The sequence below is a fragment of the Arachis ipaensis genome, chromosome B10 (genome assembly GCF_059453495.1).
Source record: "Arachis ipaensis isolate K30076 ecotype BB chromosome B10, ASM5945349v1, whole genome shotgun sequence".
Taxonomy (NCBI): domain Eukaryota; kingdom Viridiplantae; phylum Streptophyta; class Magnoliopsida; order Fabales; family Fabaceae; genus Arachis; species Arachis ipaensis.
The window spans coordinates 88,917,421-88,943,111 of NC_142435.1; the positions used below are offsets into that span (position 1 = coordinate 88,917,421).

A 25,691-nucleotide genomic window follows, 5' to 3' on the forward strand; every position below is an offset into this window, starting at 1 on the left:
AAATGTAAACGGCTGGAATTGTAAAGGGAATTGGGGATTAGATTTGCAGAATTTAAACAAGGAAAAGTAAATTGCATCAAGCAGAGAAGTAGAAGAGGAGTGGGATCAAATTGGATCTTGAAGCAGAAAAGTAAATGAACATGAAAACAGTAAACAAAATGTAAATTGGAAGATTAGATCTCAGGACCCAGAGACTAGAAAACCAAGTCTAGGTCTCAATGCCTTCCTAGATCCAACAAGAAATTGTAATTGAAATTTAAAGAAAGGTGATGAAGAGCAACTAACAGAAATTGAAATCCAATCAAACAGTAAATAAAGCAGTGAGATCCAAGGTTGAGATTGAAACAGAATTTCTTCAATTCTCCAACCCAAAATCCAAGACAATTGTAATTGAAATTGAAAGCAAGAAAATGAAGAGGAAGAGAGTGGAATTCTCCTTCCCCAAGACAAAGAAATTAAAGATCACTCAATATCCAAAGCTCTCTGAAAACTATTATGAAAATTTCAAAAGAAAGCTCTCCGAAAACTTGAATTCTATCCTATTTATACACTTTCTTCCAATGATCTTCAAGCGTTGAGTTGGGCCTTTGCTCATGGTGGAATTGGGTTGAAAGAGGCCTTGGTTGATTGCTCTTGAAGTTTGGAGAAGAACCAAAGTGAACCAATTGAACCGGGTTTGAGTTTTGCAAAAGTTGGACCAAAAGTTTGAGCAAAAGTTAGGGGTCTAACTTTTGCTCCAACTTTTCATATCAGCTAACACCACTTTGCTGGTATGAACGTTGGTGCCAACGTTAGGGGTCTAACTTTGGCCCTAACGTTGGCCTTACCTTGAGTACTTGTGGCGCCAACGTTAGCCACCAAGTTAGGGGGCTAACGTTGGCGCAAACTTTTGCTCCTCCTTGTGATTTTCATGTGCCAACGTTAGCCACCAAGTTAGGGGGCTAACGTTGGCGCAAACTTTTGGTGCCCAGGGAGGTTTTCTTCATGCCAACGTTAGCCTCAAAGTTAGGGGTCTAACGTTGGCGCAAACTTTTGGTGCCCAGGGGTGATTTTCATGTGCCAACGTTAGCCTCAAAGTTAGGGGGCTAACGTTGGCGCAAACTTTTGGTACCCAGGGAGTGATTTTCAAGTTCCAACGTTAGCCTCCAAGTTAGGGGGCTAACGTTGGGGCTAACTTTGCAACCACAAGTTTGTGCAAAAGTTTGATGCTAACTTTAGGTCCAGCTTTTTGCTTCCTGGTTCAATTTCACTTATTCCATTGTCTTCTCTTTACTCCTAGCTATGCCTTCTTGCTTCAACCTTTCTCCAAGCTTTCTTCACCTATCATTAATCAACCAAACACATCAAAGCTATGCTTAAAATCATGAGATATTCATTCTTTCATAATATGTGACAATTATAGTATAAAACCTCATGAAATAGCCTGAATTCATACATGGTTGATTAAATCAAAAGAAACATGAAAATCTAGCTAATTGGCTTGCTTGTAGCTCAAGAAAGTGCATAATTCTAATGAAAACAAAAGAAAAAGACTATTTAAAATAGGTTAAGATGACTTGTCATCACAAATAACCAGTTCATGTACACTTCTGAGAAGAATCCTGTGAGTAATGGGACGCCTATGAAGAAGGGAGTTCTTGAAATTGATACTCTGAATGCCATACTGGCTCAGAATAAAATATTGACTCAGCAAGTCAATATGATTTCTCAGAGTCTGAATGGAATGCAAGCTGCATCCAACAGTACTCAAGAGGCATCTTCTGAAGAAGAAGCTTATGATCTTGAGAACCCTGCAATAGCAGAGGTGAATTACATGGGTGAACCATATGGAAACACCTATAATCCCTCATGGAGAAATCACCCAAATCTCTCATGGAAGGATCAACAAAAGCCTCAACAAGGCTTTAATAATGGTGGAAGAAACAGGTTTAGCAATAGCAAGCCTTTTCCATCATCTTCTCAGCAACAGACAGAGAACTCTGAACAAAACACCTCTAATTTAGCAAACTTAGTCTCTGATCTATCCAAGGCCACTGTAAGTTTCATGAATGAAACAAGGTCCTGAATTAGAAATTTAGAGGCACAAGTGGGCCAGCTGAGTAAAAGGATCACTGAAATCCCTCCTAGTACTCTCCCAAGCAATACAGAAGAAAATCCAAAAGGAGAGTGCAAGGCCATTGAAATGACCATCATGGCCGAACCCAAGGAGGAAGGGGAGGATGTGAATCCCAAGGAGGAAGACCTCCTTGGACGTCCAGTGATCAGTAAGGAGTTTCCCTTTGAGGAACCAAATAAATCTGAGGCTCATCTAGAGACCATAGAGATTCCATTGAACCTCCTTATGCCATTCATGAGCTCTGATGAGTATTCCTCTTCTGAAGAGAATGAGGATGTTACTGAAGAGCAAGTTGCCAAGTTCCTTGGTGCAATCATGAAGCTGAATGCCAATTTATTTGGTAATGAGACTTGGGGAGATGAACCTCCCCTGTTCACCAATGAACTAAATGCATTGGATCAACTGAGATTGCCTCAGAAGAAACAGGATCCTGGAAAGTTCCTAATACCTTGTACCATAGGTACCATGACCTTTGAAAAGGCTCTATGTGACCTTGGGTCAGGAATAAACCTCATGCCCCTCTCTGTAATGGAGAAACTGTGAATCTTTGGGGTGCAAGTTGGTAAAATCTCATTAGAGATGGCAGACAATTCAAGAAAACAGGCTTATGGACAAGTAGAGGACGTGTTAGTAAAGGTTGAAGGCCTTTACATCCCTGATGATTTCATAGTCCTAGATACTGGGAAGGATGAAGATGAATCCATCATCCTTGGAAGACCCTTCCTAGCCACAGCAAGAGCTGTGATTGATGTTGACAGAGGTGAATTAGTCCTTCAATTGAATGAGGACTCCCTTGAATTTAAAACTCAAGGTCATCATTCTGTATACATGGAAAAGAGGCACAGTAAGCTTCTCTCAAAACAGAGTCAACCAGAGCCCCCACAGTCAAACTCTAAGTTTGGTGTTGAACTCCCATATCCAAACTCTAAGTTTGGTGTCGGGGAGTCTCAACAATGCTCTGAACATCTGTGAGGCTCCATGAGAGCCCACTGTCAAGCTATTGACATTAAAGAAGCGCTTGTTGAGAGGCAACCCAATTTTTATTTATCTAATTTTTATTTTCATTTTTTTCATGTTTTATTAGGTTCATGATCATGTGGAGTCACAAAATAAATATAAAAATTGAAAACGGAATCAAAAACAGCAGAAGAAAAATCACACCCTGGAGGAGGATCCCACTGGTGTTTAAACGCCAGTAAGGAGCATCTGTCTGGCGTTCAACGCCAGAACAGAGCATGTTTCTGGCGTTGAACGCCAGAAACAAGCAGCATCCTGGCGTTTAGACGTTAGAAATGCACAGTGAAGAAGAGCTGGCGCTGAACGCCAGAAACAAGCATCTGGCTAGCGTTAAACGCCAGAAATATGCTGCATCTGGGCATTGAACGCCCAGAACAAGCATCAATTCGGTGTTTAAACGCCAGAATTGCATGCAAAGGCATTTTACATGCCTAATGGGTGCAGGGATGCAAATCCTTGACACCTCAGGATCTATGGACCCCACAGGATCCCCACCTACCACCACTCACTCTCTTCCCTCTTCTCAATGTTCATCCTCTCTTCCCAATAAACACTCTTCTCCAAAACTCTTCACCAATCACCTCAATCTCTCTTCCCTATCACTACTTCACCACTCACATCCATCCACTCTTCCCCATAAACCTACCACATAAACTCCACCTACCTTCAAAATTCAAAATCAATTTTCCACCCAAAACCCACCCTTATGGCCGAACCTTACCCCCCCTCCCTTCCCTATATATAGCCCTTCATTCTTCCTCATTTTCACACAACACAACCCTCTCTTCCCTTCTTGGCAGAATACACCTCTCCCTCATCTTCTCCATATTTTCTTCTTCTTCTTCATCTATTCTTTCTTCTCTTGCTCGAGGGCGAGCAATATTCTAAGTTTGGTGTGGTAAAAGCATAAGCTTTTTGTTTTTCCATTACCATTGATGGCACCCAAGACCGGAGAATCCTCTAGAAAAGGGAAAGGGAAGACAAAAGCTTCCACCTCCGAGTCATGGGAGATGGAAAGATTCATCTCCAAAGCTCATCAAGACCACTTCTATGATGTTGTGGCCAAGAAGAAGGTGATCCCCGAGGTCCCTTTCAAGCTCAAGAGAAAAGAGTATCCGGAGATCCGACATGAAATCCAAAGAAGAGTTTGGGAAGTTCTAACAAACCCCATCCAACAAGTCGGAATTCTAATGGTTCAAGAGTTCTATGCTAATGCATGGATCACAAGGAACCATGATCAAAGTAAGAACCCGAACCCAAAGAATTATCTCACCATGGTTCGGGGGAATTACTTAGATTTTAGTCCGGAAAATGTAAGGTTGGCGTTCAACTTGCCGATGATGGAAGAGAACGCACGCCCCTACACAAGGAGAGTCAACTTTGATCAAAGGTTGGACCAAGTCCTCATGGACATATGTGTGGAAGGAGCTCAATGGAAGATTGACTCAAAAGGCGAACCGGTTCAACTGAGAAGACTGGACCTTAAGCCTGTAGCTAGAGGATGGTTGGAGTTCATTCAACGCTCAATCATTCCCACTAGTAACCGGTCTGAAGTTACTATAGACCGGGCCATCATGATCCATAGCATCATGATTGGAGAAGAGGTGGAGGTTCATGAGATTATACCTCAAGAACTCTACAAGGTGGCTGACAAGTCCTCCACTATGGCAAGGTTAGCTTTTCCTCACCTCATTTGCCATCTATGCAATTCGGCTGGGATTGACATAGAAGGAGACATTCCCATTGAGGAAGAGAAGCCCATCACTAAGAAAAGGATGGAGCAAACAAGAGAGCCCATTCATGGAGCTCAAGAGACGCATGAAGCTCATCACCATGAGATCCTGGAGATGCCTCAAATGCATTTTCCTCCACAAAATTATTGGGAGCAAATCAACACCTCCCTAGGAGAATTAAGTTCCAACATGGGACAATTAATGGTGGAACATCAAGAGCACTCCATCATCCTTCATGAAATTAGAGAAGATCAAAAAGCAATGAGGGAGGTGCAACAAAGACAAGGAAGAGACATAGAAGAGCTCAAGGACATCATTGGTTCCTCAAGAAGGAAACGCCACCATCACTAAGGTGGATTCATTCCTTGTTCTTACATTCTCTGTTTTTCGTTTTTTTATGTTAAGTGCTTATCCATGTTTGTGTCTTATTACATGATCATTAGTATTTAGTAACTTTGTCTTAAAGTTATGAATGTCCTTTGAATCCATCACCTCTCTTAAATGAAAACTATTTTAATTCAAAAGAACAAGAAGTACATGAGTTTCAAATTTATCCTTGAACTTAGTTTAATTATATTGATGTGGTGACAATACTTTTTGTTTTCTGAATGAATGCTTGAACAGTGCATATATCTTTTGAAGTTGTTGTTTAAGAATGTTAAATATGTTGGCTCTTGAAAGAATGATGACAAGGAGACATGTTATTTGATAATCTGAAAAATCATAAAATTGATTCTTGAAGCAAGAAAAAGCAGCAAAAAAACAAAGCTTGCAGAAAAAAAAATGGCGAAAAAAAATAGAAAAAAAAAAGCAAGCAGAAAAAGCCAAAAGCTCTTAAAACCAAGAGGCAAGAGGAAAAAGCCAGTAACCCTTAAAACCAAAAGGCAAGGGTAATAAAAAGGATCCCAAGGCTTTGAGCATCAGTGGATAGGAGGACCTAAAGGAATAAAATCCTGGCCTAAGCGGCTAAACCAAGCTGTCCCTAACCATGTGCTTGTGGCGTGAAGGTGTCAAGTGAAAACTTGAGACTGAGCGGTTAAAGTCAAGGTCCAAAGCAAAAAAAAAAAAAAGAGAGTGTGCTTAAGAACCCTGGACACCTCTAATTGGGGACTTTAGCAAAGCTGAGTCACAATCTAAAAAGGTTCACCCAATTATGTGTCTGTGGCATTTATGTATCCGGTGGTAATACTGGAAAACAAAGTGCTTAGGGCCACGGCCAAGACTCATAAAGTAGCTGTGTTCAAGAATCAACATACTGAACTAGGAGAATCAATAACACTATCTGAACTCTAAGTTCCTATAGATGCCAATCATTCTGAACTTCAATGGATAAAGTGAGATACCAAAACTATTCAAGAGGCAAAAAGCTACAAGTCCCGCTCATTTGATTGGAGCTATGTTTCATTGATAGTTTGGAATTTATAGTATATTCTCTTCTTTTTATCCTATTTGATTTTCAGTTTCTTGGGGACAAGCAACAATTTAAGTTTGGTGTTGTGATAAGCGGATAATTTATACGCTTTTTGGCATTGTTTTTAGTATGTTTTTAGTAGGATCTAGCTACTTTTAGCGATGTTTTCATTAGTTTTTATGTTAAATTCATATTTCTGGACTTTACTATGAGTTTGTGTGTTTTTTTATGATTTCAGGTATTTTCTGGCTGAAATTGAGGGACTTGAGCAAAAACCAGATTCAGAGGTAGAAGAAGGACTGCTTGATGCTGTTGGATTCTGACCTCCCTGCACTCAAAGTAGATTTTCTGGAGCTACAGAACTCATAATGGAGCTCTTTCAATTGCGTTGGAAATTAGACATCCAGGGCTTTCCAGCAATATATAATAGTCCATACTTTGACCGAGTTTAGATGACGTAAAAGGGCGTTGAACGCCAGTTCTACGCTGCTGTCTGGAGTTAAACGCCAGAAACACGTCACAAGCCAGAGTTGAACGCCAGAAATATATTACAAACTGGCGTTCAACTCCAAGATTGACCTCTACATGTGTAACATTCAAGCTCAGCCCAAGCACACACCAAGTGGGCCCCGGAAGTGGATTTATGCATCAATTACTTACTTCTGTAAACCCTAGTAACTAGTTTCGTATAAATAGGACTTTTTACTATTGTATTAAACATCTTTGGATGATCTTTGATCAGTTTTATGCTATCTTAGACTTTCATGGGGGCTGGCCATTCGGCCATGCCTGAACCATTATCACTTATGTATTTTCATATGGTAGAGTTTCTGCACTCCATAGATTAAGGTGTGGAGCTCTGCTGTTCCTTAAAGATTAATGCAAAGTACTACTATTTTTCTATTCAATTCAACTTATTCCGCTTCTAAGATATTCATTCGTACTTCAACCTGAATGTGATGAACGTGACAGTCATCATCATTCCCCCACGAACGCGTGCCTGACAACCACTTCCGTTCCACCTTAGATTGAATGAGTATCTCTTGGATCTCTTAATCAGAATCTTCGTGGTATAAGCTAGATTGATGGCGGCATTCATGAGAGTCCGGAAAGTCTAAACCTTGTCTGTGGTATTCCGAGTAGGACTCTGGGATTGAATGACTGTGACGAACTTCAAACTCGCGAGTGCTGGGCATAGTGACAGACGCAAAAGGAGGGTGAATCCTATTCCAGTATGATCGAAAACTTCAGATGATTAGCCATGCTGTGACAGAGCATTTGGACCATTTTCACAAGAGGATAGAATGCAGCCATTGACAAGGGTGATGCCTCCAGACGATTAGCCATGCAGTGACAGCACATCGGACCATTTTCCAGAGAGGATTAAAAGTAGCCATTGACAACGGTGATGTCCTTACATAAAGCCAGCCATGGAAAGGAGTAAGACTGATTGGATAAAAACAGCAGGAAAGCAGAGGTTCAGAGGAACGAAAGCATCTCTATACACTTATCTGAAATTCTCACCAATGATATACATAAGTGTTTCTATCCTTATTTTCTATCTATTTATTATTTATGTTTGAAAACTCCATAACTATTTTATATCCGCCTGACTGAGATTTACAAGGTGACCATAGCTTGCTTCATACCAACAATCTCCGTGGGATCGACCCTTACTCACGTAAGGTTTATTACTTGGACGACCCAGTGCACTTGCTGGTTAGTTGTATCGAAGTTGTGAATGAAAAACGATTTATTAAGACGTGCGTACAGAGTTTCTGGCGTCGTTGCCTGAGATCACGATTTCGTGCACCATTAACGTAACTCATCTTGGGCTAGGAATGTTAGTGCAAAAGGTGATTGTCACTAATGTTCTCGAACCCACATTTTCACTTAATGTTAACGCCACTAACGTCCTAGCCAAAGTCCATACCTACTTCACACTTTCTCTGCAAGTAAAGCTGAGGCCACTGAAGATTCCAAACTGCTTCAACTCAAGATCCAAAGGCCCATATCCAAGACTTGAAGGGCCAACTGGAAGATCAGAAGAGTAGTATATATAGGGGTAGTTTTGAACTAGAGAGGAGCTTTTGGATTGAGAGGACTACTCTCTGTATAATTTTACTTTCTCTGCAACTTCTAGTTTTACTTCAGAATGTTCTCTCCATCTTTGCTTTCCATTCCCAGAGCCATGAACAACTAAACCCCTTTCATTGGGTTAGGGAGCTCTGTTGTAATTTGATGGATCAATAATAGTTTTCATTATTCTTCTTCTTTTTTTCTCTTGATTTCACTTGAAAGTTTTCAATCTTCATCCAATTGGATAGTTGTCTTGGAAAATAAACTATTCATACTTGGATCTCTTCTGAACCTTGGAAGAGGAATGAAGAGATTATGCTAGAAATGCTTTCTCATGTTAGACCAAATTGGGGTTTGGGCGGATATGGTGACATATAATTCTCCCATTACTTTGATTTGGAAATACATGTGGTATAATCAGTGACCGCACCTCATCTCTTCTCATGAGCAATTAGACCAAGGAATTGGCTATTGATAAAGATTTTAGAGATTGAGTTACCAAGGAATTGGAATTCAATAACTTAAGATTGCCAAGGAGATCAATGAATGCATTGATTGAGGAAGAGATGAAAATGAACTTGATCCGGAGAACGCAACATCTCCTAAGCCCAATGAATTCCCCATTTCTGATCTTACCCATTCTCTTTAGTTTCTGCCATTTACTTTCATGCTAAATTCCCCATTCCCCATTTAAGATTCTATAATTTACTTTCCGTCATTTATTTTCAGCTCTTTATTTCCAGCATTTACATTTTCTGCTATTTACTTTTCCACCATTTAATTTCCTGCAACTCTCAAACCAAATTCTGCTTAGCTCAACTAGAATATTCCTCCAATTAAATTTGCTTGACCAATCAATCCCTGTGGGATTCGGCCTCACTCTATTGTGAGTTTTTACTTGACGACAATTCAGTATACTTGCCGAGGGAAATCTGTTGAGAGACAAGTTTCCGTTCATCAAGTTTATGGCACCGTTGCTGGGGATTGATTTTGTATCAACAATGATTAAATTGGTGGATAACTAGATTGAGCACTTTTCTTTTGTTTGATTTAATTCCATCTGAGTAATTTACTTTTAGTTTTAGTTATTTCCTTCCCTTTACCTCTCACCCATTTGTGGTGCTATCTGCATATCATATTTTTTTACTATTTAATTCACTGACCCACTAACTGTTTGATATATTACATCACTCACACTAACAGCATTTCTGCAGAAAATACTGTCTGCATCTATCCTTCTTGCTTTTTCCTTATTGGTTGTATGACAGGAAGAAGCGGGGCTTCAACTTCCTTTGATTCTGAACCTGAGAGGACCTTCCTTAGATTAAGGAGGGAAGCAAGAGGAAAGAGAGTAGTTAGTACGGAGGAAGAAGAGGAGTATTTTAAACCATACATGGATGAGAATATGGAGAACCGTCATGAAGAAGATGCTCACAACTATGGCAGAGAAGGCCCAGTGTATCATGCTGGGCAAGAGAGAAGAGTTCTAGGATCCTACATCAATCCAAACCCAGGAAACTGTGGAAGTAGCATCCAAAAGCCAACCATACATGCCAACAACTTTGAACTAAAGCCACAGCTCATCACCCTTATTTAGAACAACTGTTCATTCGGAGGAAGTGTTCAAGAAGATCCCAATCAACATCTAACCACCTTCCTGAGGATATGTGACACTGTGAAGTCTAATGGTGTTCATCCTGACACCTACAGACTACTTCTATTCCCCTTCTCACTCAAGGACAAGGCATCTAAATGGCTGGAATCCTTCCCAAAGGGGAGTTTAGCAACCTGGGAAGATGTGGTGAACAAATTCTTGGCAAGATTCTATCCTCCTCAACGGATGAACAGGTTGAGAGCTGAGGTACAAACCTTCAGACAGCAATATGGTGAGACTCTATATGAAGCATGGGAGAGGTTTAAAGACTTGACAAGAAGATGCCCGCTAGATATGTTCAACAAATGGCTATAGTTGCACATTTTCTATGTAGGTCTTTCTTATGAGTCAAAGAAGGCAGTAAACCACTCATCCGGGGGATCTCTGAACAAGAAGAAGACTATTGAAGAAGCCATAGATGTCATTGAGACTGTAGCTGATAATGACTACTTCTATGATTCTGAAAGAGGCAACACTAGAGGAGTAATGGAGCTGAACAATATGGATGCACTGCTAGCTCAAAACAAGATGATTACCAAGCAATTGGCTGACCTCACCAAGAAGATGGAGAGGAATCAAGTAGCTGCAATCACCTCTTCAGCAGCAACTCAATAAGGAGTGAATGAAGAAGCAGAGGGTAGTCAGGAGCAAGCCAACTACATTGGAAATTCACCTAGGCAGAACCATGACCCATACTCCAAAACGTATAATCTTGGCTGGAGGAACCACCCAAACTTTGGGTGGGGAAATCAACAAGACCAAGGCCAAGATCAGAGACGCCACAACCCCAACAACAATGCAGCTCACCAACATCCCACACAGAGATCATATCAGCACTCACCTAACAACACATCTCAACATCCATACCAAAGCCAAAATAGCCCTTCTCATCCCTCCAATCTCAACTCTCCATCATCGGAAGAAAGACTATCAAGGATTGAGACTCTACTTGAAGGCATATGCAAGGAAATCCAAGATAGTAAGGTGTTCCGAGAGGAAGTGCGATCCAACATGCAGAATCAAGACGCTGCCATCAAGAAACTTGAGACACAAATTGGCTACCTATTTCAGCAAGCTCCCAGCCATGACCTTCACAGTAACATTGAACCAAATCGGAGGGAGGAGTGTCATGCTATCACCCTCAGAAGTGGAAAGGAATTGAGGGAGACTTCCAAGCAACCACAAGAGAAGATGCAATTGGAAGAAAGGAGGAACAAAATGAAGTTCAAGTCCCCACCTCCAATGCACATCCAAAGGGAGAAGAGCTGAGGCCATTGATGCACGGAAAGCTTGTCTCATAACAAATTTCCTTCGGCAAGTGTACCGAATTTGTCGTCAAGTAAAAACTCATAATAGAGTGAGGTTGAATCCCACAAGGATTGATTGATCAAGCAACTTTAATTATAGGAATGTTCTAGTTGAGCGAATCAGAATTTTGAGTTGAGAATTACAGAAAATTAAATGGCGGGAAAGTAAATAACAGAAAAGTAAATGCCAGAAATAAGAAGCGGAATGTAAATGACGGAAAGTAAATTGCAGAATCTTAAATGGGAATGGGGTAATTGCTCATAAAAGTAAATGACAAAAATTAAAGAGAATGGGTGAGATCAGAAATGGGAGTTCATTGGGCTCAGGAGATGTTGCATTCTCCGGATCAATTTCATTTCCATCTCTTCCTCAATCAATGCACTCATTGATCTCCTTGGCAATCTTAAGTGATTGAATTACAATTTCTTGTAATTCAATCTCTCAAATCTTGATCAATAGCCAATTCCTCGGTCAATTGCTCATGAGAAGAGATGAAGTATGGTCACTGATTATACCACATGCATTTCCCAAATCAAGTGTTGAGAGGATTATAGTCACATATCCATCCAAACCTAATTTGGTCCAGCATGAGAAAGCATTTCTAGCATGATCTCTTCATTCCTCTTTCAAGGTTCAGAAGAGATCCAAGTTTGAATAGCTTCTTTTCCAAGATAACTACCCAATTGGATGAAGATCGAAAGCTTTCAAGTAAAATCAAGAGAAAAGATAGAAGAAGAATAATGAAAACTAGTATTGATCCATTAAATTACAACAGAGCTCCCTAACCCAATGAAAGGGGTTTAGTTGTTCATAGCTCTGGAAAATGAAAACAAAATGGAGAATACATTATGAAACTAGAAGTGTAGAGAAAGTAAAATATAGAGAGTAGTTCTATGCCCAGAGGCTCCCTATATTTTCCAACTCCCAAAATAATTCAAAGCTACTCCTATATATACTACTCTTCTACTCTTCTAGTTGGCTCTTCAAGTCTTGGGTCTTGGCCTTTGGATCTTGAGTTTGAAGCAGTTATCTTTTTCATTGGGCTTGGCTTTACTTGCAGAGAGAAAGTGTGAAGTGGGCAGAGACTTTAGCTCAGGACGTTAGTGGTGTTAACGTTCAGTGAAAATATGGGTTCAAGAACGTTAGTGACATTAAACTTTTTCACTAATGTTCCTCACCCAAGTAAGAGCCACGTTAACCTCAACGTTAGTGGCACAAACGTTGCCACTAACGTTGCCTCTTTGTCCTTCGCGCACGTTATTGGGACTCAACTTTCCCAATAACGTTGAGAAGCCTCCCCCTTCCCTACGTTAGAGTCCACGTTAACTTAGTTAACGTGGCTCTTTTAACGTATGCTTGCCAACCTTCGAGAACGTTAGTGACACTTAACATTGTCACTAACGTTCCAATGTGCCCCTTAGCTCCCACGTTAGAGTCCACGTTAACTAGGTTAACGTGGCTTCTAACGTGGCTGTGCTAGCCATCTCCAACGTTAGTGACAAAGTTGAATGTCACTAACTTTGGCTCATCATCCCTCTCCTCACGTTAGCTTCCACGTTAACTAAGTTAACGTGGGAGTTAACGTGGCTCATTGTGGCTTGTGTTGGCTCCTTCCAACGTTAGTGACAATGTTTGGTGTCACTAACGTTGTCGACAACCTTTCTTCTTCACGTTAACTTCCACATTAACTAGGTTAACGTGGGAGTTAACGTGGCTTCTTGGGGAGAGTGTGTGTTCATCCCAACGTTAGTGACAATATTTGGTGTCACTAATGTTGTCGACCACCTAGTTTCTTCACGTTAGCTTCCACGTTAACTAGGTTAACGTGGGAGTTAACGAGGCTTCTTGTGACTTGGCCAACGTTAGTGAGAAAGTTGAATGACACTAACGTTGGCTTCACCTTTTCTTCTTAACGTTAGAGGCCACGTTAACTAAGTTAACGTGGCAACTAACGTGGCCACTTATGAGCTTGGTCCAACGTTAGTGATAATGTTAAGTGTCACTAACGTTGGCTCTATTTCTTTTCTTCCACGTTAGAGTTCACGTTAGCTTAGTTAACGTGACTCTTAACGTGGGCAATGATGGCTTCTAGAGCGTTATTGGCAATGACTTTTCTCATTAACTTTGCAAGTTACTCCCATTCCACGTTAGTGTCAACGTTAGTGTAACTAACGTTGCCACTAATGTGGTTCTTCTTTGCTTCCTTTGTCCTGAAATCAAGCAATAAAGTGCATCAAAGTTCTAGTCCAAGTCATGGGAAATGCAACATCCAATTTGTCATTAAATTCGTGCAAAATCCTCATAAAATCATGTAAAGTGCACAATGTATGCTTGAATCAAGATGTAAGTGAGTATCTACCCAAAACTAGCTTATTTCCTAAGTAAATGCATGAAACTACCCTAAAAATAGTAAAGAAAAGGTCAATGAAACTGGCCAAAATGCCCTGGCATCAGCCATATATTCCGAAAGCCCTATATCCTCAACAATTGAGGAAGAAGAGGGATGACAGCCAGTTCTCCAGATTTTTAGAAATTTTCAAAAAACTACAGATTAACATACCCTTTGCTGAAGCAATAGAGCAAATGCCACTCTATGCCAAGTTCTTGAAGGAGTTGATGACCAAGAAGAGAAGCTGGAAGAACAACGATACTGTGATACTAACCGAAGAATGTAGTGCTATCATTCAGCATAAACTGCCCCATAAATTGAAGGATCCTGGGAGCTTCCAGATTCCCTGTATTGTAGGAGAAATAACAGTGGAAAAGGCTCTATGTGATTTAGGAGCCAGCATAAATCTGATGTCTGTAGCTATGATGAGAAAAATGAAGATTGAGGAGGCCAAACCAACAAAAATGGCCTTGCAATTGGCAGACCGATCATTCAAGTTTCCTCACGGCATAGTGGAAGACTTGCTAGTGAAGGTAGGAGACTTTATCTTTCCAACAGACTTTGTAGTGTTAGACATGAAGGAAGGAGCTAAGGCTTCTATCATCTTGGGTAGACCATTCTTAGCTACTGCCGGAGCTGTCATCGATGTCCAAAAGGGCGAACTTACCCTTAGACTACACAATGAAACAATAATGATCAATGTGTTCAAGGCCATGAACTACCCATAGGAACCATTGGGAGAATGTATGAGGTTGGACTCACTGGAAGATGTAGTACAAGAGACTTTTGAAGAAGAAGAACTTGAGGAGTTAACAGAAGAGGAGGAATCAGCATCAAGCGAAGAAGCTGCAACAGCTGAGATTCAGGTTCAAGGCACAATAGAGGAGAAGAATGAAAAAAAAGAAGCACCCAAACTTGAACTGAAGGCACTACCACCCACTCTCAAGTATGCATATCTAGGGAAAAATGAAAGTTATCCAGTGATCATAAACTCATCTCTCAGCCAAGAACAAGAGGAGGAGCTACTCCAAGTGTTAAAAAGGCATAAGGAGGCCATTGGATGGACCCTTGCTAACTTGAAGGGAATCAGTTCGGCCATATGCATGCATAAGATACTGTTGGAAGATGATGCCAAACCATCCATTCAACCCCAAAGGAGGCTGAATCCAGTCATGAAGGAAGTGGTACAGAAAGAAGTCATGAAGTTGTGGCAAGGAGGGGTGATCTATCCGATCTCAGACAGCCCTTGGGTCAGCCCTGTGCAAGTTGTCCCAAAGAAAGGAGGAATCACTGTAGTCCCCAATGAGAAGAACGAACTAATCTCTACAAGGACCGTCACAGGATGGCAGATGTCCATAGACTACAGAAAATTCAATGAAGCTACACGAAAAGATCATTTCCCCCTTCCTTTCATGGATCAAATGCTGGAAAGACTTGCAGGACACGCATATTACTGTTTTCTCGATGGTTATTCAGGATATAACCAAATAGTGGTTGATCCAATAGACCAAGAGAAAACCTCCTTCACTTTCCCATATGGAGTGTTTGCCTACAGGCACATGCCATTTGGGCTATGCAATGCGCCTGCAACTTTCCAACGCTGCATGCTCTCCATTTTCTCAGATATGATAGAAAAATTCATCGAAGTCTTTATGGATGACTTCTCAGTATTCAGAGATTCCTTTCCTAATTGCCTAAATCACCTGGCCCTGGTATTGAAAAGATGTCAAGAGACTAATTTGGTTTTGAACTGGGAGAAATGTCACTTTATGGTGACAGGAGGAATAGTTCTTGGCCATAAGGTTTCTAACCAAGGCATTGAGGTTGACAGAGCTAAAGTGGAACTCATTGAAAAATTACCCCCACCAAGTGATGTTAAGGCAATTAGGAGTTTTCTAGGACATGCTGGCTTTTACAGAAGGTTTATTAAAGATTTTTCAAAGATACCAAAGCCTTTAAGCAATCTCCTTGTATCTGATACACCATTTATCTTTGATGAAAAGTGCATGCTAGCATTCGAAAACTTGAAAAAGAGGCTATCCTCTACCCCTATCATTTCCCCACCTAATTGGAATTTACCATTTGAACTGATGTGCGATGCATCTGATTTCGCAATTGGGGCAGTGTTAGGACAGAGGAAAGATAACTTGGTCCATGTGATATACTATGCCAGCAAAGTCCTCAATGATACTCAAAGAAACTATACCACTACTGAAAAGGAGTTGCTGGCAATAGTTTTTGCATTTGACAAGTTTAGATCATACCTAATTGATGCCAAAGTGATTGTCTTCACAGACCACACAGCACTTAAATATTTATTTGCCAAGCAAGAATCAAAACCAAGACTAATAAGATGGATCTTATTGTTGCAGGAATTCAATATTGAAATCAGAGACAAGAAAGGAGTGGAGAACAAGGTAGCAGATCACCTATCCAGAATCCCTCATGATAAAGGAGAAACACATAATACAAATGTAAATGAGTTCTTCCCAGATGAACAGTTGATGACGATTCACAGAGCACCCTGGTTTGCAGATATTGCCAATTTTAAGGCAACTGGGGCTATACCTCCAGAAATTAACAAACATCAAAAAAGAAAGCTCATCAACGACGCAAAGTATTTTGTTTGGGATGAACCATATCTCTTCAAGAAGTGTTCAGATGAAACCCTAAGAAGATGTGTTTCGGAAGAAGAAGAACGAGAGGTCTTGTGGAACTGCCACGGCTCGTGCTATGGAGGCCATTTTGGAGGGGATAGAACTGCGGCCAAGGTGTTACCAAGCGAATTCTTTTGGCCCACCCTATTCAAGGATGCCAAAGAACTAGTAAAGAACTGCAATGAATGTCAAAGTGTTGGAAACCTACCCAAAAGAAATGAGATGCCACAGGATTTAATCTTAGAACTGGAACTGTTTGATGTGTGGGGAATCGATTTCATGGGACCATTCCCAACCTCATATTCAAACAAGTACATCTTGGTAGCAGTGGATTACGTTTCCAAGTGGGTAGAGGCTATTGCAACCCCAATGAATGACAATAAAGTGGTCATGAACTTCCTCAGAAAGAACATCTTTAGCCGGTTCGGAGTCCCACGAGCACTCATTAGTGATGGAAGGAGCCATTTTTGTAACAGACCACTAGAAGTTCTCCTCCTACGATACGGAGTAAAACACAAGGTTGCCACACCTTACCACCCCCAAACCAGTGGGCAAACCGAGATATCTAACAGAGAGCTAAAAAGGATCCTGGAAAAGACTGTAAGACCATCAAGAAAGGATTGGTCGAAAAAGCTGGATGATGCTCTTTGGGCATACAGAACGACATTCAAAACACCAATCGGGATGTCCCTATATCAACTGGTGTATGGAAAGGCCTGTCATTTACCATTGGAGTTGGAACACAAAGCCCTCTGGGCTCTCAAGCTACTAAATTTTGATAGCGTTGCTACTGGTGAAAAGAGGGTCTTGCAGCTGCAGGAAATGGAGGAATTCAGATCTCAAGCCTATGAAAATGCCAAAATTTATAAAGAAAAGGCAAAGAGAAGGCACGACCTCCATCTGACACCCAGGAGCTTCGAGAAAGGACAGCAAGTGCTCCGCTACAACTCCAAATTAAGACTTTTCCCTGGGAAACTCAAGTCAAGGTGGTCAGGACCTTTTCTTGTCACAAAGGTCTCGCCATATGGACACATAGAAATCATGGAGGAAAGTTCAAGGAGGACGTTCACTGTGAATGGACAAAGGCTCAAGCACTACATGGGCATCATGGGGGAAAGCCCCAAAATGAAATATCATCTCAACTGATGGAGAAATCGTCAAGCTAGTGACGCTAAAAGAGCGCTTCGTTGGGAGGCAACCCAACCTAAGGTAGTTTTCTTTTCATGATCATCTCAATAAAGGGTATAAGTAAGTCCCCGTATTGTGAGGAGCTAAGTTTGGTGTTGCACACCAAAACAATCCAAGAGTGAATGTGTAATTCTAAGTTTGGTGTTCCACCAAAGATTTCAGTTAGAATCACATTACACCTCTTCAATGGCAAGTGCTAGCCTCAACCAATCAGGGAAACGACTTAACAATAGTTTAGTTTCTATCTTATAGTCATTTTATTAATAAAAGCGTGATGACAAGTCATCCTAGCCTATTTTAACTAGTCTTTTCCTTTTGTTTTCATTAGAATTATGCACTTTCTTGAACCATAAGCAAGCTAATTGAGTAGATTTTCATGTTTCCTTTGATTTAATCAACCATGTATGAATTCATGCCATTTCATGAGGTTTTATGCTATAATTGTTGCATATTATGATAGAATGAATATCTCATGATTATGAGCATAGCTTTGATGTGTTTGGTTGATTAATGATAGGTGAAGAAAGCTTGGAGAAAGGTTGAAGCAAGAAGGAATAGCTAGGAGTAAAGAGAAGACAATGGAATAAATGAAAATGAACCAGGAAGCAAAAAGTTGGACCTAAAGTTAGCCTCAAACTTTTGCACAAATTTTTGGGTGAAAAGTTAGCCCCAACGTTAGCCCCCTAACTTTGAGGCTAATGTTGGCATGAAAATCCTCCCTGGCCACCAAAAGTTTGCGCCAACGTTAGCCCCCTAACTTTGAGGCTAACGTTGGCATGAAGAAAACCTCCTTGGGCACCAAAAGTTTGCGCCAACGTTAGCCCCCTAACTTTGAGGCTAACGTTGGCATGAAGAAAACCTCCCTGGGCACCAAAAGTTTGCGCCAACGTTAGCCCCCTAACTTGGTGACTAACGTTGGCACATGAAAATCACAAGGGGAGGAGCAAAAGTTTGCGCCAACGTTAGCCCCCTAACTTGGTGGCTAACGTTGGCGCCACACACCACAACAGCTTGAAGGGGTATACTTCCAACAAGAATAACTTGAGTTACAGAGCTCCAAATGAGGTGATTCAAGAAGCATTGGAAAGTAGGAATCAAGAGCTTTCCAAGCATATATGGTACTGCATGGTGAACACTAAAATTGAGGGAGAAAACTGCCCCGCAATGTGCATAAATGAACATGGTGGCAACCTGCAGCGAGGCCACTTGACCTCTGCACCTTCGATGGAGTATAACTCGAGCTGTAGAGCCCCAATTGATGTGCTTCCAAAGGCATTGGAAAGTAGACATTCAGGGCTTTCCAACAATGTATAATAGTATGGGGTGGACAATACTTTTGAGCCTCCAGAACTGGCGTTTTCGCCAACGTTTGAGGCAAACGTTACCTCAAACGCTGCACACCAAAGCCAGCGACCATGCCCTCTTCAAATGATCATAACTTGAGTTGTAGATGTCCAATTGAAGTGATTCCAAGTGGGTTAGAAAGCTGATATTCAGAGCTTTCCAACCATATATGATAGTCTATATTGGGCATAAAATTAGCAACATGACAAGAGGACAAAGTTGGCGCCATGGACATGCATAAGGTAAGGCCAACGTTAGGGCCAAAGTTAGACCCCTAACTTTGGCACCAACGTTGGTATCAGCAGATTATGGTAGCTGATATGAAAAGTTGGAGCAAAAGTTAGACCCCTAACTTTTGCTCAAACTTTTGGTCCAACTTTTGCAAAACTCAAACCCGGTTCAATTGGTTCACTTTGGTTCTTCTCCAAACTTCAAGAGCAATCAACCAAGGCCTCTTTCAACCCAATTCCACCAAGAGCAAAGGCCCAACTCAAGGCTTGAAGATCATTGGAAGAAAGTGTATAAATAGGATAGAATTCAAGTTCTTGGGGGAGCTTTCCTTTTGAATTTTCATAATAGTTTTCGGAGAGCTTTGGATATTGAGTGATCTTTAATTTCTTTGTCTTGGGGAAGGAGAATTCACTTCTCTTTCTCTCAGTTTTATTGCTTTCAATTTCAATTACAATTGTCTTGGATTTTGGGTTGGAGAATTGAAGAAATTCTGTTTCAATCTCATCCTTGGATCTCTCTGTTTATTTACCAAATATTGAATTTCTGTTTCTGTTACTTGCTTCTCATCTACTTTCCTTGCAATTTACAATTCCCTTGAAATTGTTCTTGTTGGATCTAGGAAGGCATTGAGATCTAGACTTGGTTTTCTAGTCTCTGGGTCCTGAGATCTAAATTTTACATTCTCTGTTTACTGTTTTTAATGTTCATTTACTTTTCTGCTCTGAGATCCGATTCAATCCCAATTCCCTTTTACTCTTCTGCTTGATGCAATTTACTTTTCCTTGTTTAAATTCTGCAAATCCAATCCCCAATTCCCTTTACAATTCCAGCCGTTTACATTTCTTGCACTTTAAGATTCCGCAATTTACATTTCTTGCATTCTAAGTTTCTGCTATTTAATTTCTTGTTCTTTAAGATTCAGCACTTTAATTCCCTGTTCTCTTTACTTCCATGCAATTTAACTTCTGCAAATCACAAAACACTCAACCAAATCTTGATTCGCTTGACTAAATCAACCACTAAACTAAAATTGCTCAATCCTTCAATCCCTGTGGGATCGACCTCACTCCCATGAGTTTTTATTACTTGATACGACCCGGTACACTTGCCGGTTAGATTTGTGTGTTTTGGGAGAAATTTATTTTTCCTCCAAAATAACTCATCAAAGCACATGAGGTTCTCTACATGTATTCAATCTGTGCATTAGGCAAGGAACTAAGTTTGGTGTTCGCACACCAAATGAAGTTCAGAAAATCATAAGTATACATGCATGCTAACCATCCCTCAAGTGCTTGGGGAACAAGCAACTTCCAATAACTTTGCAGGAATTCAATCAACCTTCTGGAAAAACAGTGCACCACCACCCAAGGAGGCGAAGAAGGACGCAGAAGCTATGGATGATGACAATAAAGAGATAGACAGAAAGCACCACCAAAAGGTTGTATTGTTACTTGATTCATTGTGCTTGGAAATGTTAAAAATTGGAAGTCTGAATGTGCCCCTGATTAATAGTTACTCTTTAGCTTACACCACTAGAATTTAATAATTGCTTTCCCTGCTTTTGTCATATGTGTGCTGGTTCAAGTTACCTTTTTTCATCTGCATCTTGCTTATTGTATGTTTGTCCTTTTAAACCAAATAAAAAGAAATGGTATGAAAGACCAGAGTGATGTTCAAGTTGTGGAGTAGGTCCTTAAATTTGTGGTGTAGTAATCACTTAGCTAAGTTGGTTCACCAATAAGGTAGGAAGGCAACTATCTGTCCTGAATTATATGCTTGAAATCCACCCCATGAGACTAGCTAAATAACAAGATCCTAATAAGAAAAAGGAAAAGAACAATAAGAGTTGACAAAGAAAGAAAAGTAATAAGAAATAAGGCTAGGCACCAAGGGCTTGAATCTTGAGGGATATGTCTGTGGTGCTCTTATACCAAGGATCTTCTTGGATGAATAAGTTCTTAGGAGTGCTTCATCACTTGGTAACTTGGGTTAACTAACCCGGGATTATCAACTGAAAATCCACTATCAAGAGCAACCTTGCTACAGAACATTTAGTAACCTAAAGCGGTGCTGGATACCAAGGCCTCAAGGAAAGAAAATAACAAACCATGTGCCTGTCGTGTGCATGTTTGGGGGAAAGAGACTTGAGGGAGTAAGTCCTTAGGGGTGTTTCAACACCTAGCACCTTGAACCAACTGGTTCGGGAGTGTTGGCTGAAAGCTTATCTTAAAGAGTCGCCCCCTCACAGAACACTTAGCCTAAGGATGCAATAAACCGTGGAAAGACAAAGGGATCAATAAATAAAACTCTCAAAGGGTATAATCAAGTGAGTATTCCAGGGCATGATAAAGGTCTGAAAGCCAGTAAAGGAATGAACCTAAGTTGCTATGAATGAAAACCCATAAAACCAAGGACATGACTTCCACAATAATGATTCATTTCTCTTGTTATTTCATTCATCATTCTCTTGTTCCAGTACTTGCTTAGGGACAAGCAAGCTTTAAGTTTGGTGTTGTGATGCCAGGGCATTTTGGCCAGTTTCACTGACCTTTTCTTTATGGTTTTAGGGTAGTTTCATGCACTTTCTTAGGAAATAAGCAAGTTTTGGGTAAATAATCATTTACATCTTGATTCAAGAAAACATTGTGAATTTTATATGATTTCATGAGAATTATGCATGAATTGAATAGTAAATTGAATGATGCATGATCTCATGGGTTAGAACCTAGCTTTAATGCACTTTATTTGCTTGATTTCAAGACAAAGGAAGCAAGGAAGATGCCACGTTAATAGTCACGTTAGTCCAACTAACGTGACCATTAACGTGGAAAGGAGGCTAGCTTACAACGTTAACAAGAAAAGTGAACACCAATAACGCTTTCGTGAGCCATCATAGCCCACATTAGTGTCCACGTTAACTACGTTAACGTGGAAGCTAATGTGGAAGAGAAGTAAAGCTCCAACGTTAGTGGTAAAAGTGAATGCCACTAACGTTGGGGAAAGGGGCACACTTAGCCACGTTAAGAGTCACGTTAACTACATTAACGTGACCTCTAACGTGGGAGAAGCAATGAAGAGCCAACGTTAGTGACACTCACCTTTGTCACTAACGTTGGACTAAGCCTCTATTAGCCACGTTAGTTGCCAAGTTAATTGTATTAACGTGGAAGCTAACGTGGAGGAAAGGAATGATGAGCCAACATTAGTGACACTCACCTTTGTCACTAACGTTGGAGATGGCTATCACTACCACGTTAGAAGTCACGTTAACCTAAGTAACGTGAACTCTAACGTGGGAAGAAGGGTGTCTGGAGCGTTAGTGACAAAGGTAAGTGTCACTAACGCTCTCGAAGTTGAGGCATACCCACGTTAAGAGTCACGTTAGCTACACTAACGTGGACTCTAACGTAGGGAAGAAGGGGACAAGGGCAATGTTATTGGCAAAGGTAAATGCCAATAACGCTCGCAATGGATCAAGAGGCAACGTTAGTGGTCATGTTAGTGCCACTAACGTTGAAGTTAACATAACTCATCTTGGGCTAGGAACGTTAGTGCAAAAGGTGATTGTCACTAACGTTCTCGAACCCACATTTTCACTTAACGTTAACGCCACTAACGTCCTAGCCAAAGTCCATACCTACTTCACACTTTCTCTGCAAGTAAAGCTGAGCCCACTGAAGATTTCAAACTGCTTCAACTCAAGATCCAAAGGCCCGTATCCAAGACTTGAAGAGCCAATTGGAAAATCAGAAGAGTAGTATATATAGGGGTAGTTTTGAACTAGAAAGGAGCTTTTGGATTGAGAGGACTACTCTCTGTATAATTTTACTTTCTCTGCAACTCCTAGTTTTACTTCAGAATGTACTCTCCATCTTTTCTTTTCATTCCCAGAGCCATGAACAACTAAACCCCTTTCATTGGGTTAGGGAGCTCTGTTGTAATTTGATGGATCAATAATAGTTTTCGTTATTCTTCTTCTTTCTTTTCTCTTGATTTTACTTGAAAGCTTTCAATCTTCATCCAATTGAATAGTTGTCTTGCAAAAGAAACTATTCATACTTGGATCTCTTCTGAACCTTGGAAGAGGAATGAAGAGATCATGCTAGAAATGCTTTCTCATGTTTGACCAAATTGGGGTTTGGGCGGATGTGGTGACATATAATTCTCCCAATACTTTGATTTGGAAATACATGTGGTATAATCAGTGACCACACCTCATCTCTTCTCATGAGCAATTAGACCAAGGAATTGGCTATTGATCATGATTTGAGAGATTGAGTTACCAAGGAATTCGAATTCAATCACTTAAGATTGCCAAGGAGATCAATGAATGCATTGATTGAGGAAGAGATGAAAATGAACTTGATCCGGAGAATGTAACATCTCCTAAGCCCAATGAATTCCCTATTTCTGATCTTACCCATTCTCTTTAGTTTCTGCCATTTACTTTCATGCTAAATTTCCCATTCCCCATTTAAGATTCTGTAATTTACTTTCCGTCATTTATATTCATCTCTTTATTTCTAGCATTTACATTTTCTGCCATTTACTTTCCCGCCATTTAATTTCCTGCAATTCTCATATCAATCTCTGCTTAGCTCAACTAGAACATTCCTCCAATTAAAGTTGCTTGACCAATCAATCCCTGTGGGATTCGACCTCACTCTATTGTGAGTTTTTACTTGACGACAATTCGGTATACTTGCTGAGTGAAATCTGTTGAGAGACAAGTTTCCATGCATCAGCTCTTCATCAAGGTGGCTTGTGCTTGAATCCATCCTTGAACATCCACCAATGCTTGGATTTCCATTGTGCTTCATCATTCAAAGTTAATAACTCCAAGCTTTGATGGAGTTCTTCACAAACCATAGGCTCCCAAAGTTGATCTTCCTTGTGCGATCCGGGATCCCACACCTTGTTTTCACACCCGTCCTTGAGTTGATCATGGTGGTTTCCTCCGGGTGGCAAGAGAGTTGAATTCTCATCGAAGCACCAAACTATTCTCCTATACCCACCCAATTGAGCACTAGTCCAACCTTTACTCCTTGAAGCTTCAACCATAATGAGCCTAGACTTACAACGCCAACCACGAAACATCTTTCTTTTACGCTTCATCCCACAAAGCATCCTAAGTTGACCATCCGTTTCAAGCAAGCCATATTCAAGTGGGATAATAAAGATAATAGAAATGAGTTTCATCCACTCAAATGAAGGTGTAGATGGTAACCTAGGCAAAGGTGATTCCAAGGGTCTTGACAAGGCGTATTCAATTCCCATCCTCCTTTCTCTAAGGACTTCCACCTCTCCACAAGATCTCTTAATTTCAATCCTTTGTTCAACAATTTTATCTAACTCTTTTCCCTCACTCAAATCATAAATGGGAGGATGAGAGACATTTACCTCCACATTGCTTTCCATTTCATCGAGAGAAGGTTCTTCATGCTCAAAGGATTCTTCACCACTAAGACTTGATGCTTGATCTTCATCACCAAGGGGACTCAATTCTTGCTCTATCCCATCCAATTATTCATAACAGATATGCCTTGGAGGTTGTGCACATTCCTCCTTAGCATCAAATTCAATCATCTTGGAGGGGTTTTCTCCAATCCTAGACTCCCAAGGTGGTTCTGTATCTCCTAAGTCTTCAACCACTTCTTCCTCTTCTTCAATAATCTCTACTTCCTCCTTTTGTTGCATTTCTTGCTTTAACTCCTCTTCTTTACCTTGGAGCTTCAAGTTCACTCCCTCACTAAGCTCCTTAGTTGCTTCTCCACATTCCACAATGGAAGTGCCTTGATTGTATAGGCTTAGGTGGGATGAGACTATGTTGCCAATGGCTTCTACCATGATAGCCGTTTTTGCTCTTAACTCCTCAAATTTCTCTTCATCCTCCTTGTGTTGCCTTAAGATATAAGATTCAAGACCCCTTAATTCTAGCATAAAGGCTTCATTGAGAGATGATGGTGGAAGATAGGGTTCATTGTTTGAGGGGAAGGTATTATAGTCGGAAGGTGGTTCTTCTAGGTAGAGTTGTGGTGGAAAGTTTTCATGTATTGGGGGTGGTTCATCTTGGTAATAATATGGAGGGGGTGGCTCTTGAAAATGTTGATGTTGGAGTAGTGGTGGCTCTATGTGTTGTTCATATGGCTCATATGATTGTTGGTCGGATGGATATGGATTAGGGTCATATGAAAATGGTTGGTAAGAAGGGGCTTGTGGGTATGGTTGAGGGTTATCTTGAGGATATGGCTCATAGGTGTATGGTGGTGGTTCTTAGAAGTCATAAGGGGATTCACCATAACCATTGGATTGGTATGCATCATAGAGTGGCTCTTCTTCATAGTGCATTGGTGGAGGTTGTTGCCATGAGGATTGATCATACGCATATGGCTCCTCCCACCTTTGATTATCCCATTCTTGATACACATCTTCATTAAGGCTCCCATTTCCTACAACATAGTTATAATCACACTCATAGCCAAAGTGAGAATTCATAGTGAAAAGTGAAAATAAGAAACAAAAATCTAACAAGAAATAATGAAACAAAGTCCTAAAACTAGCAAA

General features: G+C 40.6%; 1 non-coding gene across 1 annotated transcript; it reads right to left on the reverse strand.

The window, feature by feature from the left end:
* Positions 1-10,202: 10,202 nt before the first annotated feature.
* Positions 10,203-10,309, reverse strand: LOC148580802 (small nucleolar RNA R71). The gene has a single exon (XR_015895366.1). It is a non-coding gene; the product is annotated as a small nucleolar RNA R71 (small nucleolar RNA).
* Between the last annotated feature and the right edge of the window lie 15,382 nt (positions 10,310-25,691).